This window comes from Gossypium hirsutum, chromosome D09 (genome assembly GCF_007990345.1).
Source record: "Gossypium hirsutum isolate 1008001.06 chromosome D09, Gossypium_hirsutum_v2.1, whole genome shotgun sequence".
In the NCBI taxonomy this organism is placed as follows: domain Eukaryota; kingdom Viridiplantae; phylum Streptophyta; class Magnoliopsida; order Malvales; family Malvaceae; genus Gossypium; species Gossypium hirsutum.
Window position 1 is genome coordinate 46,963,077 of NC_053445.1, and position 16,058 is coordinate 46,979,134.

The 16,058-nt window shown below is 29.0% G+C and overlaps 1 pseudogene; it reads right to left on the reverse strand.

The window, feature by feature from the left end:
- Window positions 1-6,555: 6,555 nt before the first annotated feature.
- Window positions 6,556-15,551, reverse strand: LOC107890924 (probable glutathione peroxidase 2; annotated as a pseudogene).
- Window positions 15,552-16,058: the final 507 nt, after the last annotated feature.

The window sequence follows — 16,058 nt, forward strand, 5'->3', positions numbered from 1 at the left end:
TTATATTTTAAAAATCTTCAAAATTTCAAAGTTTTTCATCAAATAGCTACACCCTATTACACGTGTGTTTGAGATAACCGCCGCTAACAGACCTCAACTAATTTGAACAAATGTTTACTGACTTTATCGATTTTAACTGCTGTTGACTGAGCTAAGATGTGATCCATTCTTACCATTTCCCTTTCGTCCTTCTTTCACACATTCATCCATTTATGAACACTTGGTGATATTAATTTTACCCTTAAAACGCTAGAAACTGAAATTTGAATAAATAAAAAAATAAAAAGATATTTGCGCTGTACAGAAGAAATTATAATTGATTTTTCAATATTTTAGACTAAATATAATTGATAATATATGGAGATATTAGAAGAAATTAAATCCACAAAATTCAGTCAAAATCTGATCTACACATTGCGCCATGGTGATGAGAGTATGACGACCGTACGTGTTATACATATATATACCAGTATTAAAACATAATAAATAAAAATTAAACTATAAGCACGCATGCACATATATTACATAAAAGACACGACAGCAGATAAACCAAAATCGATTCTCCATAATAATTTATTATATTATAATATTTGTAGTGTATTTTTAAATTAAGGAGAAAATGACTTGAGTGAGAAGAGACAAGGGTCTGCAGATGGATTCCAAGTTCCAACTGTTCCTACTTACTTCACGCCATTCACATTACGCACAATTACCATTTCTTTTTATATATAATATAGGATTTGTTATGATAATGTATATAATCAACACAATTTCAATTTGTGTTTCTTTGTGTAATTATATTTAAGATATTCTTTTTTATACGGGTTCACATTCTGCAAAATTTGAATTAGATCCGTGACGGGTATAGAAAAGGAGGTGTGATAAATGCAAGTTAGTGTGGAGATTTGTGGGGTGTACCTCGCATTTATTGGAAAGTTTGCAGACAGTTAAGACAACAACCAATGAACAGTCGAAGAAGGGCCAAAATAGGCCCCGCGTCGTGACGAGCAGGTAGGGCTCATCGGGACGACGCGATATAAACCCCAAACGAACATGGCGACGACGTCGTGACGAGCATGCATGGGACGCCACGATGATTTCTCCAAGTTATGCAGCCACGTTTTAGACTCCAAGCAGGACCCCTTCCCGTCAAACTCTGATTAATACAGTGATATTTTAGTATCATTAGAACTCTAATCTAAATATATTTAAAGGGGTCATTGTATTCCTATTCAGTGATACCAATCACTAAGGGCTTTTCTTGAGGGCAACAAAATATAGTCTTATATGAGTTTTAATGAGAATTTTGTGATAATTATGAAGAAAATTTTGTTCTCGAATTAGGGTTTTGTTTATAGATTTATTTTCTCCATGTTTTATTCTCTTTATTTACTTATTTAGAAAATCTGAAGTTATTTTTATTCTCTTTAAAAGAACATTCCATGTAAAATATTTACATTTATTCTTCTCTACTTTAACTATCTCGTTATTTATACGAATCTATCTCAACATATAGTAAAGTGGAATGGCCTCGTAATAAACAACTCAACACTTTCGAGTTGTTCCATCCATTATATAGCTGTAAAAGTAGGTGATGAGATTAGGATCCAATGGAATCTTTATATATGCTCATGCTCTCGTAGATGAAGGCTGACTATTTGTCATTATTATGTGGTGTTAAATTGGTGTGGGTCTAATTGAGCATTTTTTTCCCCTTAAAATTTAATCCCTCGTTGATGATTAATTACGCTAGCTAATGACCATAATGGTTTGCCCCCACAACACTCCACTGCAAGATTTTGTGCTTGCAAGTCATATGTCCATTACCTTTAATCTTTTACACCTACTTTCATGCTTCTCTGCCCCATATTTAAAAAAAAAAGAATTTAAAGTAATTGGCCTTTTTCATCTTGATTCACGGAATAGCACCTCACTAACTCCACTATATTCTGTTGTGTACATAATTTAATTAATTGGTACACTACTCCCTTTTCAGTACTTCTTGGTATTAATAATAATATATAGTTGTTTTATAAAGTGATGTCAAGTACGCACATACATATTTCAAATTGAGAGTAATTCCTTTCCTTGTATAGTGCTTAGTTAGTTAATTTATTATACTAGCTGTTCCTACTCATATCTCTATCAAGAGCGTTGTTGCGGTGGAGGTGGAGGTGGAGGTGAATAGGGCTTATTTCCCCGCAATATCGCATCTCTTACATGAAGTTTGTGGCCATCGTAACGTTGTTATCCTCTTCAATAATAATCATTGTCGAGGCGAAATCAAAATTATTGATAAGAGGGATCAAGATGTTTTTATTAATTATACACGTTTAAAGTAGGCATGATTTATAGGTATTTTTAGATTTGGGATAATTTTCAGAAAAAAAAAGTTAAATGCACAATTTGTATTAAATATTATAATTATTTAATTTTATTCTTTTACTAAATTAATATTCAGATGTCATTTATAATTAAATATTATAATTATTAAACTTTATTTTTACCAAATTAAACTAAAAATATTACTAATTTTATCATTAAAAAATATAAATTCTATATAAGAAATCAAATTAAAAAAATTTGAAAGGCCAAACACAAATTTTTTTATTTTTTAAAATTAATTATAATATCAAAATAAAAAAATTTAAAACTTAAAAACCTTAAAAAGTAATTTTACAAAATTTAGGGTGGAGTCTTTACCATTCCCCTAAATTTCTCTTTGATTGTCCACTCCACAACTAACTCATGGAATTGTTTAGTTCCAATTGGTTTGGTTAAATACTGTCATATATGTAAAAAAAAATGTTAATTGGTTAAATGGGTTATTTTTTTTAAAAATATTTAGAGTAATAGGTCGTTTTTAAAGAGAGAGTGTGAAAGCTTGTCCAGTTGAATGAACTTTTGCTGGTATGTCTGGAAAGCATGTCGAACTGGAAGCATTTTTTTAAAAATTCCAAAGAAAGAAAACGCGTCCAACTGAAAACACTTTCCTGTCAACTCTCTCCAAAAACGATTTATTTTTTTAAATTTTCAACACATCGATCTATTGGATCAATTAATTTTTTTTCGATATATAATTAATTTAATCGATTTTCTTTGTTAAATAAAGAGAGGCTAACAGAGGAAAAGCAAGGGAAATAATATATATATATATAAATGCTCACACTTTAACTAAATTAAATTGAAGAATTTTACATGATGAAATCGACTTCGAAGATGCTAGTAATTGAATTAGTACTTAGTCCATAGATAAATATGTAGAAATTTACCTATAACCAATTACTAACATGTAAAAACACATAAATTATGTTTTAAAAACATGTAAAAACACATACGATAAACTACGCAAATCACAAAATGACAAGAAATATACATAAACATGAGATGCATTAAAAATGCATCAAAATCAAAATAAAACAAATTATTAGCACAAACATACATATTTATAATATTTATTTTAAACTCATAAAAATAACATCAACAAAAAATCAATAACTTTCAATTCATGTGTCATTTATTTTGGTGTTATCTTTTTCGTCATATTTAATATATATATATTTATAGAAACTTTGAGAAACTAATAATATTTTACGTAGATTTTAATAAATTTGTTTTTTTAAATAAAGCAGTACTAATGCGATCACAAATATAATAATATACTGCCAACTGATATTAGTCAAAGTGGTTAATATTTAATTTGAGCAAGTTTCCTATCAAAATTAGTATCACTGTAAAAATCTGCACTTCATTGCAATATAAACTTGGAAGTTTAGTCATATGGTCAACAACTTTGTTGTGGTCCCTCAGAATATATTGAAAACGGATTCTCCGATCATGACGCAAGAGTTGGTGAATCAGACGCAATTCTGACATCCTACTATTTGCAGCACCACTTGCTAGAGTAGTTTTAACTACCAAAGCATTATCACACTCCACTAATAGCTTTAACCTCATTCTTGAACATTGATTCCTTTCCGGTTCGTATAGTGAATCCACTAATCTATTTAGCACAATGATCCTGAAAAACCCCTCCAATCGAAGCAGAACCATTAGAAACCAAAATTGAACCATTAGTATTGAGTTTAATTTACCCTCAGTCTGGTGCCACTCAATATGCGCTTACTACTTTCTGGACACGATAGATTTCACTCGATCCCAAATTTGAAATGCTTGCAATCCAAGCTTTCCTTGGTGACAACATCGTCAACATTGCTATGATATAAATTGTTTATATATATATATTACTTTTCAAATCATTTCATGATTACTTCTCATGTTAATGATTTAAATTGGTTTACTCTTTATGTTTTTCTATCTTTTAAATTTATTATGTAATAGATATATTTATTAAAAGTTTATATAAAAATAATAAAGTTTTAGTTTTTGAATAAAATAAAATAAAATGTTAGTTGAAATGATAAAGTTAAAAGTTTAATTTATTGTGTTTTAGATTCAAATTTTATCATATATGAGTTTTTTTATTGTAATTATGTTAATAATTTATTTAAAATTTAAATTTTTTTGAATTTTAAAAAAATTAATTAATTATCGAAGTAGTGCCCATGTATATATAATCCATTTTGGAATAATTTGACAAATATTTAACTTTAATGACTAAAAAAGAGACAATTTAAAAAAAATTGATAAAATTAGACGGGGAAATAAATTATTATGTTTTTTTTATGAAAGAAATGGTTACCTGAATAGGTATAAGTTAAATGATTGGCAAAACATGACATCAATTGATACATACCAAACGTCACCGGTGAAATCCAGCTCGTTTGCTTCCAGCCGTAAATTAAAGTTAATTTATCTCTTCCTCTTTTCTTTTAAATCAAAGTTTAAGTTAAAACATATATATAAAGCTTAGAGAGGGATTTGAAAAGTTGGGACTGATCTGACTCCACCTCCACAAGAGAAATTGAATTAAAGTGGGTGTGCTCAGCTCAGCTCAACACTGCTGCAATTATGAATTTTCAAAACCAAACAACAATCCTTAACTCAACTAATTATCCGTTATATAACCCAAGCTTATTTTGTATTCTACCATACAAACAAATAAACAGGGGAATTAGGAACCAGCCTCCATTTGTGATTTGTCAAGTGTGATATGTATAAGCCGTGCCCCACAATCCCATGATCACCAACATTGCTTCAAAACTTTTAATTATAACCCTAACCTAACTTAACCTAACCTAGCCTGCAATAATTAATTACATTTGTTGAGTTAATTGCACATGCATTTAATTATTTATCTACTTCATGCTTCACCCCCCACTGTTTTTATCATTTAGTTAAGGAGGTATATATATTATTTATACCTTCTTCCAATTACATTAGCAATGACAGGTGATATCAGTTTACATTTTTAAAGACCACCCAAAATTGTTATATAGATATACATGCATGAATGTGTGTGTGTATGAATCTTAAGTGAAAAAAACTTATACTATATAATATATGTATATGAAGGATGGAGGTGAAGGCAAATTAAGAAGCAAAAGGAAAAGGAAAAGGAAAAGGAAACAAACTTAGCTGTCATAAATTGCCATTTAAAAGAAGCTTTGATGCCAAGAAATGAGAATGCAACATATATGCATGGTAAATTAACACAAATACAGTTGATGTTGAGGTGATGAGGTGGCAACTATGAACAAAAATTAGAATATCTTAATTGCTATCTGAAAATCTGGCTGTGACCATTTTGCCTCTCCTTTCTATTTCTATTTGTAATTATTATGGAGCTGCAAAGTGCAAACCTCATGGGATCCAAGGGTCCCGCCCACAACTAAGCTACCTTTTTTCAATTCATACAACCACACCTTGATCAACACATCCATTTCCCCCTTTCTTTTTGGGGGATTATAAAAGTGCGAGCAAGGGTTACAGAAATTTGCAGTCCCATTAATCTAGTTTAGGGTCTCTCACTCTCTTTCTAGCCATGGATCATGAGGAGAGAAGGTGTGTGTCGAGCAAGATGGAGAAGCAGGGCACGTGCATTACTAACTCATGCCTTGTGGCACTGCCAATGCCTGTTAAGCGTTTAATTACTTTCTACCTATGGCTTCACTTAGGCTGCAGTGAGTTAGTTCTTCATGTGCCCCTCTTCCCCATCATGACCACTGCACCTTGTGTTACTTCACTCCTGCCGTTTTCCACAAGTTTAGCTTGCCTATATTTATATATCATCACACACTACAACAAGCTCAGATCCACCCAGTTTCAGGTGAGTTAATTAGCTACCATAAGCATAAGCATCGTATGCCATTGCCATTTTCCAGTTAAGCAAGTTACTGCATGCTCGGTCTGGTATATGCATGTATTTCATAGTCAAAAACATATATATGTCCTTCGTTTTTGTGCATCCGCATGGAAATATATATATATATACTGTGAGTTTCTTTATAATGAAATTTAACCATGTCATATCTGTGGACATGGCGGGTATGGATAAATATAAATGAAGATGATATAGTTTAGGAATGATCCGTAAGCTCCCTTGCTCTCAGTCCTAATCAGATCAAAAGTTTTGTCCCCAAATGTAAACAAAACTTGACCCTAATCAATATTTGTGTGGCTGCATTTATTTATTTATTAGGCGTAAAATGCCAACATACAGGGAGGAGTGGTCTCATTCAACTTTATTTGTTTAGCAGTACCCATCAATTGGTCAAATATTATCCTAAAAATGTAAACATTTGCATGTGTAAAAGCTCCACACAGATATTATTCATGGTTGACCTTGCAATCATTACAGCACCAATCTAAGGCCACCCACCAAACACTAATCAAGCTTTAGATCTAAGGCCACACCAATATATGCTACTACTGCTGCAACATCAAGAAGATCCTAGTAGGTTCTGTATGTCCTTCTGCAAAGAGAGAAATGTTAACAAGGAACAATAATTTGATGGAATTTTATACATTTTTAGAGCTACCAAGTGTGATATCAGAAAAAAAATAAAACATGAGTGTAACCTCAATTTTGAGGGGAGATGTAGTTGGAGCATATCTCTCCACAACTTTGCCTTCTTTGTTCACCAAAAACTTTGTGAAGTTCCACTTGATTGCATCCCCAAAGTATCCACCTTTTTCTGATTTTAGAAACTTGTAAAGTGGTGCAGCATTCTTTCCATTTACTTCCACCTACAATGGTCAGATCATATGACAGTATTACAAAACATAAGTTTGTATACCAATCAACTGGTTTCATTTTCATGCTAAGGAGGTGTGATTGCTGGCATAAGGCACTCAATCAAACATATTTATAACCTTATCAAAAATTGGGAATTCAGCTTTGAACATTGTGCATGCGACTTCCTGAATCTGTTCATTGGTGCCTGGTTCTTGCCCCGCGAACTGGTTGCAAGGAAATGCTAATATCTCAAACCCTGCACTCCAACGTTTATAAGCTTCAAACCATTACACAGAACAGTACATTCGAGGTCTACAATTTAAAGAAAAGTGTAACAGAGACCTTGGTTTTTGTATTTTTCATACAAAACATTGAGTTCCTTTTAGTTTGATTGCGTTAAACCACTGCCAAAAATAGAAAAAAGGAAGATACTTAAGGTGAATGGCTAAAAGGTGAGACTCATTGATGAAGTGTTATGCTGAAAAATTCAGGCTATATATAACTGATGAAGCTGGTTACCATTTTGAAGCAACATTCACTATCAGAACAACTTTCCCGCTGTAGTCACTTAAACTTACATCATTTCCACGAATGTCCTGCAGACCATAAACGATGAAGTTTGTTCAGTTGAAGCTTGAGCTTATTCTTTTTTTCTTTAAACAGACATTGATGTTTTTTATTTTTGGTTCTGATATTGATATGTTTAATGGAAAGTTAATACTAAGAGTAATGATAGACACAAAAGCAGCAAATGGCATTATCTCAACTCTCAAGAGTTGTCAGGTCATAGCGACCATTTCTCAGCTAATTCTGCAACTAGGTAGTAAAATGCTGGTATATGAATCAAAGCTAAAATTAAATAAAATAAAAATATTTATGTATTATTTAAAGAATAAGAAAATCGAGAGCAAAAATATACCACATCAAGAACAGAAAGGTAAGTGGAACAATGCAATGATATGAATGCAATTTTGAGAACGACATTGTTAGCAAATTCTGGACAAATAATTCAACTGTAATACAAATGTTGTTAAATAGCTTACAAATGTATAAATTTAGTCGATGTCCAAAAACTATATGAGTTTGTAAGGGGTGAAGTTAGAAATTTTTTGCGGGCTAGAATTGAGTTATAAATTTTTATGGGAGTCAAAATACAATTTTACCATTAGTTTATAACTTAACATTTTAGGACGTAGTCAAAATTTCATCATTTCTTTAGGTCAAAATGCAATTTTAACATATATTTTATATCTTTCAAAGGGACTAACATAAATATCTATTTTTAGGGGGAGTCGGGGCCTCCTTGTCGCTGCTTTTGGATAAAATGATGCATTGCTTGAACAAAGTAATGTATGGTTTGTAAGAAATTATAGCTATTCTCAACTACTGCGAGTACCACTGGTTGATTAGTTATCCACTCGAGAAGTGTTTCATGTTGAAAGGGAAGATTATGCAACTCCATGAAGAAGGAAAATCGAGTTTGAAAAAGAAGTGACATCATCAAACTTGACATTAGCCACTATGATTTCTCAATCTAATATGATGGCTAGAACCGTAAAATTCAGCTACTTCGGTACTATTACATTGGCTCCAAGCAAAATCAAGACGGTGGGTTTCCAAGGGACTTGGGGAAATCGTCTATTTCCAAAATATTTGAATGCTCACGGTTGGACTTCAATCACATGTTAAAGAAGTCAATAAAAAGCAATGCTCCTAGGCACGAGCTTAAACTGCCACATTGCTCTTAAACACAAACTTAAACTGTTCACACAAAATAAATGATGATGCTCTTAAGCATGAGCTTAAATTGTTCATCCAAAATAAATGATGTTGCTCTTAAGTAAAAGTATAAATTATTTATATATATATATATAAAAACAATGCTCTTAAATGCGAGCTTAAACTACACATCCAATAAAAATTGAACTACATTATGACTTGATCTTTAAAAAATTATAGTACGTAGGCAGTTTGATTTCATTACCAAGTTCAATACAAATGAAAAAAAATATTGATGACGTACTTTGGAACAAAATCTTCGAAGTTAGAAGCAAATAAAGTTTCAATACTTGCACACTTTCTACCCTCAACAAAAGTTGCATACGTGACCAAGTTTTGAGGGAACATTTGTAGAGGAAAATTTTTTGGATCAATTAGAGTTTATAAATCATTTTAGAACTCTTTTATAAAGAAATTATATTCTTGAGGGATTATTTTTTCTCTAATTAATTAAATTAATAAGAGATAAATAATAAATAAAAGAGTTTAAATTCTTGTAGAACAATCAAATAAATGAATTAAATTCTACAAGAACTCTCTTTTATTTGATTGATTGACACTATAAAATGGATTATCTCCAAGCCATTCAGCACAATCACAAGTTTATAAGTCTAGAAGTTCTCTAAAGAATCTAAAGAATTTGAAGAAATTTCTGAAGAACGCCACATTAGTTTTGAAGAAAAATCGCACTCCAATTTAGTTCAACCAAGGAGGGGAAGCGAAAAGTCATTTTTGAAATTGAAGAAAGGATGTCCAAATTCGGTTTCAAGATCAAATCTCGATGACCTTGAAGCAAATCGCATCCTTCTAAAATCAACTTTAAACGACTCTTGGATAAAAGCTCCATCAAAGAGAAGAATCAATATAATTTTCTTTATAATCAAAAAATCTATAGACTGTAACTTCTTTTCAAAGTTCATAAATAAAAATTGACTCCAAAATTTTAAGTTAATTTTCGACTCAAAATTTATGTATATATAAATATTAAATTATGATCAGAGCATATGTCAACCCTTTCCTTTTTATGTGATGTTATGTCTATCATGTCTCAAGCTTATAGCAAGGTTTGCAGTAAAAGGTCTAGACGTATTAGTTTAGGACATGGATGTATAAGGCACTTGATTGTACATGGTATAGCCATTATCACTTATGTTAGGTCGAGTATCAATTTAATAGATCCATTAACAAAATGTCAATAAAAGGGACATGGTAAAAGATGGTGTTGCTAAAATGGGACTAAAATCCTTACTCAAATGGGAGCCCAATTTTTTCTAACTAAAGAAATAAAATTTATGTGTTGTTGGATAAATTCAAAATTTAAACCTTAACTTTTTTTTAATAGAATTTTGTAAATACTAAATTTAAAATAATTATATTATTCACTGTCAATGGCGGTCAGGGGAGTAAAAAATCTCCACTAATAGTGAACATAATAATAATACCTAATTTTATATTATAAAATTATTTGATATATTACTAAAATTAGATTTGATAACATTTTTTTAAGGAAGTTTTGGTAATACATTTTTTAAGGTAAATTTGATAATACTTTTAATTATACATTACTACTTTTTCATCCCGTGCAATGCATAAGCTTAGCTAATACATTGTATTTATTTTTAAATATTTATTACAAAATATTATAATATGATAATATTGTAATTGAAAAAGTCAAAACAAAATAATATGATATTAATTTCTTTGGTACTATTCATTCTCATTTAGCGGTCCATATCCGAGGTTTGTGGTTAACCCTTTAAAAAATGTTATCTCTAAGGTTCAAATCCTATTAGTTATAATATTTAATTTTTAAAATATTGGTAGTTTGTATTATGATGAATTAAAATATATTTTATTTATTTATTAACAATTTGTTATAAAATTTGTAGCATTTTAAAAATAATATAAAGGCTTTGTATTTGATTTATTATAAATAGATGTCTCCCTTTTAGTGAACATTAATGTAGTTTGTAATTCTTTTTTCACTTTTGTTTTAAAGTAATTGAATATTAAAATAATTGAAATATATTATTTTAATAAAATTTAAATCTCCGTTTGATATATAAAAAAAAATTAATTCCATATATTTTAGTTAAAATTGATTTCATATATTTTAGTTAATATGAGGGATTACTAAAAATTAAAGTTTATTAAAGATTGATTTTTTTCTAGTATTTTTTATTTAGGTACAATAACGAAATTAATCCCTTAATATTTATATCTTTTGTCAATTTGGCTCTTTTTTTTTAGCTAAATTTGACACTCAACATTTTGAAAAATGTCGAATTTAACCATCAACATTTGAAAAAGAGTCAAATTGATTTTTTTAACGGGAATACTAATTGAAACATTAAAAATTTTAAACATAGCAACTCACATGGTAAACCATGTGTACTTCATGCTATTTTTATTTTTTTGAATATTTTATAATTTTAAAATTATTTGTTGAGGTGACATATAAGACACATAAAACCATATTAACATGAAGTATATGTGAACTGTCACACAGGTTGCCACACTGGCATCACTAAAAATTTATTATTTTAGTCAATATTTTCGTCAAAGATAAATGATTTGACTCTTTTTGAAGGTTAATGATTAAATTTAGCTAAAAAAAAAGTAAAGGCCAAAATGAAAAAATATAAATGTTGAGAGCTAAATTTATCATTATACCTTTAATTTAATTATTAAATTAAATATTTATAGTTTTTCTCTATCATTTAGTTAAATAACAACATTTTAAATAAAAAATCAAAACAATTAATTAATTGAATATTATTTTAGCAAAAAAAAAACCTCTTGCATCACATGAGTCAAAACCTAAATATTAGAAAAAAAATATATAATTAATAAATTTTATGTATACATTTAAATATGTGCTAAAAATTTTCTCAAAAAAAAAGTGCTAAAAATATTTAGAAAAATTATAATTAATAAAACTTATGTATATCTTTTCTGTTTGGAAATACAACCAAGTTAACGCAAATAAGAAGAGTTGGGAGAGTTATAAAATTTGTCTTTTTTGCCTATGATTTAACTATAAAAAGAAAGAAAAAAGTTTATTATATGAAAGAAAATAGGATCACAAAAATAAATAAATAGCATAAATTATTCATGAGCACGATGATCTGTAGGGGTTAAAATTTTCACCTTATTTCTTGAAAGGTAAATTTACCATACGTAGGATGTAATTCTGTTAAATTTATCATACTTAATTAGAGTTATGCTAACTTTACCATACTTAAATAGGATATAATTATAGATGTGTACCTTGTAATATTATAAATATATATATTTAATAAGTTTTTTTAATAATGTATGTTAAAAAAACTTATTTTTAATATTTAAATAAATATATATTTATAAAAAATAAAAATTAATTGTTTAAAGTTATTTATTATTGAAAACATTATTATTATTAATGTCAAAAAAATCATATTTAAAATTTAATTTAAAAATGAACTTACTTTAAATATAGTTTAAAAATATTTTAAAATTAAAAAAAGGGTAAACTACAAAAATAGTCACTTTTGTTTGCCTCAGGTTACATTTTAGTCACTTATGTTTAAAATGTTACGTCTTAGTCACTTATGTTATTATTTTGTTACGAAGTGATCACTTTTCCGTTAAGTTCCATTATCTCCCAACAGTAATCCTACGTGACAGTCTAACTAGATTTTAAGTGCCAAATTAGATTTCCTAATGGGATGAGAATATATTTTTAATTAAATAAATTTAATTAATTAAAAATTTTAAACCCTAAATCTTAATTAAAAAACCGTTCATCTCCTTTTTTTTTTTAGTTTTCTTTTTCAGTTTACTAAGAAAGTTATTTTTTAGCCATGGTTAGATACATACAGCTGACCATGCATTATTATTTAGTTTCTAACATATTACATGTTATGCAGTACTCTTAACTTACAGCCATGGAATTTGCTCTGAATAAGATTGATAAACACTGGGACAATACCAGAAGCCTTAATCAGCATATGAATGACCTGAAAAGGAAAGTAATGGAATTGAATGGTGTGAAGGAAGATATAGATTCTAGAATGAAAGCAGAGCTGCAGCCAAGAAAGAAACTCAAGAGGGAGGTCCAGATATGGTTAGAAAACGTTGAAAAAATCAATGGCAAAGTTCAAAACCTTAATGAACGAATCGGTGAAAGCAGTACTCTTACACGTGGATTTCATGCAGACGATGTGTTAAAGAGGACAAGAGAAGTTGAGGAACTTATTCAGCAAGGCAAATTTTAGGAAGATTTGGTGGTTGACAATCCTCAATGGATTGGATAGGTTTTGTCAAGAACAAGATTATCAGGTGAAGGTACAAAGGTCTGTATGGAAGAGATTTGGAAGTGCTTGATGGATGATGAGGTTGGAAAGATTGGAGTTTGAAGGATGGGTGGTGTGGGGAAAACAAGCATCATGAAACTTATAAACAATCAACTCTTACAAGAAAGGGAGAAGTTCGATATTGTGATTTGGATCACTGCATCCAAGGAGATGAGTATTGCTAAGCTACAGAAGGCCATTGCAAGTCAAATTAAAGTAACTTTTTGTGGTGACGAATGTGAAACAACAAGGGCACGTATGCTGTTTGAAACATTGTCTCGGAAGAGTAGATTTGTGGTGATCTTGGATGACATATAGGAAGCGGTTTCCCTTGAGAAGCTAGGAATTCCTGAGCCATTTACTGGGATTAAATTAGTGTTGAAAACTAAAAAAAGAAAACTAAAAAAATGGGGGAGATGAACAGTTTTTTAACTAAGATTTAGGGTTTAAAATTTTTAATTAATTAAATTTATTTAAATAAAAATCTATTCTCATCCCATTAGGAAATCTAAGTTGGCACTAGAAATCTAGTTAGACTGCCACGTAGGATTACCGTTAGGGAGATACCAGAACTTAACGGGATAGTGATCACTTTGTAACAAAATAATAACATAAGTGGCTAAAACGTAACAATTCAAACATAAGTGACTAAAATGTAATCTGAGGCAAACAAAAGTGACTATTTTTGTAGTTTACCCTTAAAAAACTAACCCATAACTCGAAGTTTCCATTTTTGCTACTGTACCTTCTTTTATAACATATATGATTTGTTATTTTTACTTTAATTTTCTTTACAGTTGCATTTTTAATTAACCAAAGTAATATTTTACTTTCAATGCTCACAATAAGAAAAAAAAACTATTACCATATTTAGTACAAAATAGAATAACCATAATTCTATTTTAAATTTTAACATGATCTTAGATTTGAAATAATTTAGTCTTAGTAACATTTTTAATTTAAAAAATATATTTGGTCTCTCCAAAAATTAATATGATCTTATATTTTATTTTATAATATTAGATAATTTCATTCATATTTTAATTATTTTAGATTAAAATTTTAATAATTATGATTTTTTAGATAGGTAACCATAAATATAATTTATAATATCTAACATTATTAGAGATATAATTATGAATCCTAGACATGAATTATAAAATATACATGAAGAATATAAAAAAAATTATACCATTTATGTATATAATTGATAATGTAAATATTATATAATATTTAAATAGGATTGCGCATTTAATGAGCTAGAACATATTTAGATAGTAAAATTTTCTTGCTTAGCCAGTTTAGCCCGTCTAACATCTAAATATATTTTCGAATGAAAATTAATAAAATATTTTAAATTAAAAAATCCAAGTTTATCTAATTTTATAAAGAAAATATTCTGATTGGGCCATCAAATTAGACAATAAATCTAGCTTGAAAATTTATTTATTTTTCAAATTTTTACCTAAGTTGAAAAGGAGTTATGAATAGTTTTAAATGTTGTATCTAATCCTACAATAATATTTAATTTCGCTCTTAATTCCGCCCTAAACAGAATCTTTAACTTTGCCTTTAGTTTATATCTATCAATACAACTCCTTTATAAATAAAAGTATAATTAATAAAATTAGTAACATAGTTTGGATGCAATAACAAATAACTTGAATGAATTAATGTATAGTTTGGATGAATAATAGTAGTGGTGGAGCCAGAAATTTTTTTTTTGAGAAGATTTGGAATTAAATTGTATATTTTTATGATAGTAAAAATGTAATTTTATCATTTTAATAGCTTATATCTTTATAATTTTTAGAGGGTTAAATAAATTTTTATTATTTTTAAGAGGTTAAAGTACAATTTTACTATTATTAATTTAAAATTTTATAAATGATAAAAGGCCTAAATATAAAATTTAGAGGGGCCATAACGCCTCGGGTCTCTACTATGCTCCGCCATAGGTTGGATAAATGGATCATCTTTTTACTAATAATTGTTATAATTATTCAAGTTTTAAATGAAAAGAAGAAGAAGAAGAAGAAAAGATCAACTCATGGTTTTAGATGCGATTCTTCGGCTCCCAATACCAAGAAAGTTATAGTAAATGAGATAGGCATCCTAATTCCAATCCAAATAACTAAAAGGAAAAGAAATTACCTGGACAGTGAAGTGATATATGGATTTGAGAGCAGCGTCTTCAGCCATGTTTATGCGTCTGATGAGGCGAAGGAAGCCAAATTCTGAAAACACCTTAAAGATCAATTTCAGACTTGAGCCACTTCCCTTCTATTTATTTTGGTGCTTTCATTTTCAAGTCAAACTTAGCTTTATTTATTTATTTCTTTTTCAAACTTGGCGCTATTTATTTATTTATTTCCATTTTCAAATCAAATTTAAACTTCCTTCCTTCTAGAATGCATGCTGCTGCCAAATTTGAATTCTCAGATTCAGGTTTAAAATTCTTTTTAAATGACCTGACTCGCATGTTTCTTTTTTAAATCAAATAAATAAGGTATTTCTGTTTTTTTAAATAACTGCGTTTTTCTTATTTAAATAATAGAAACTAATATTTTATTTTTTCAGTTGGTTCAAATTGTATTTATTTCAATTTTTTTTATGTCAAATCGTATTTTAATTATTTTTCTCTGTGTTTAAAATTATCAAATTTAATTGGTATTATTGAATTGATCACCTCAACTGTCTGCACGCGAACAGTGGAGTTGAGAAATCAACACTAACACAATCAAATAATAAAGTGGTATATGCAAGTGTGACATGTCAGTTGTAATGTTTATAATATTCAATGAAAC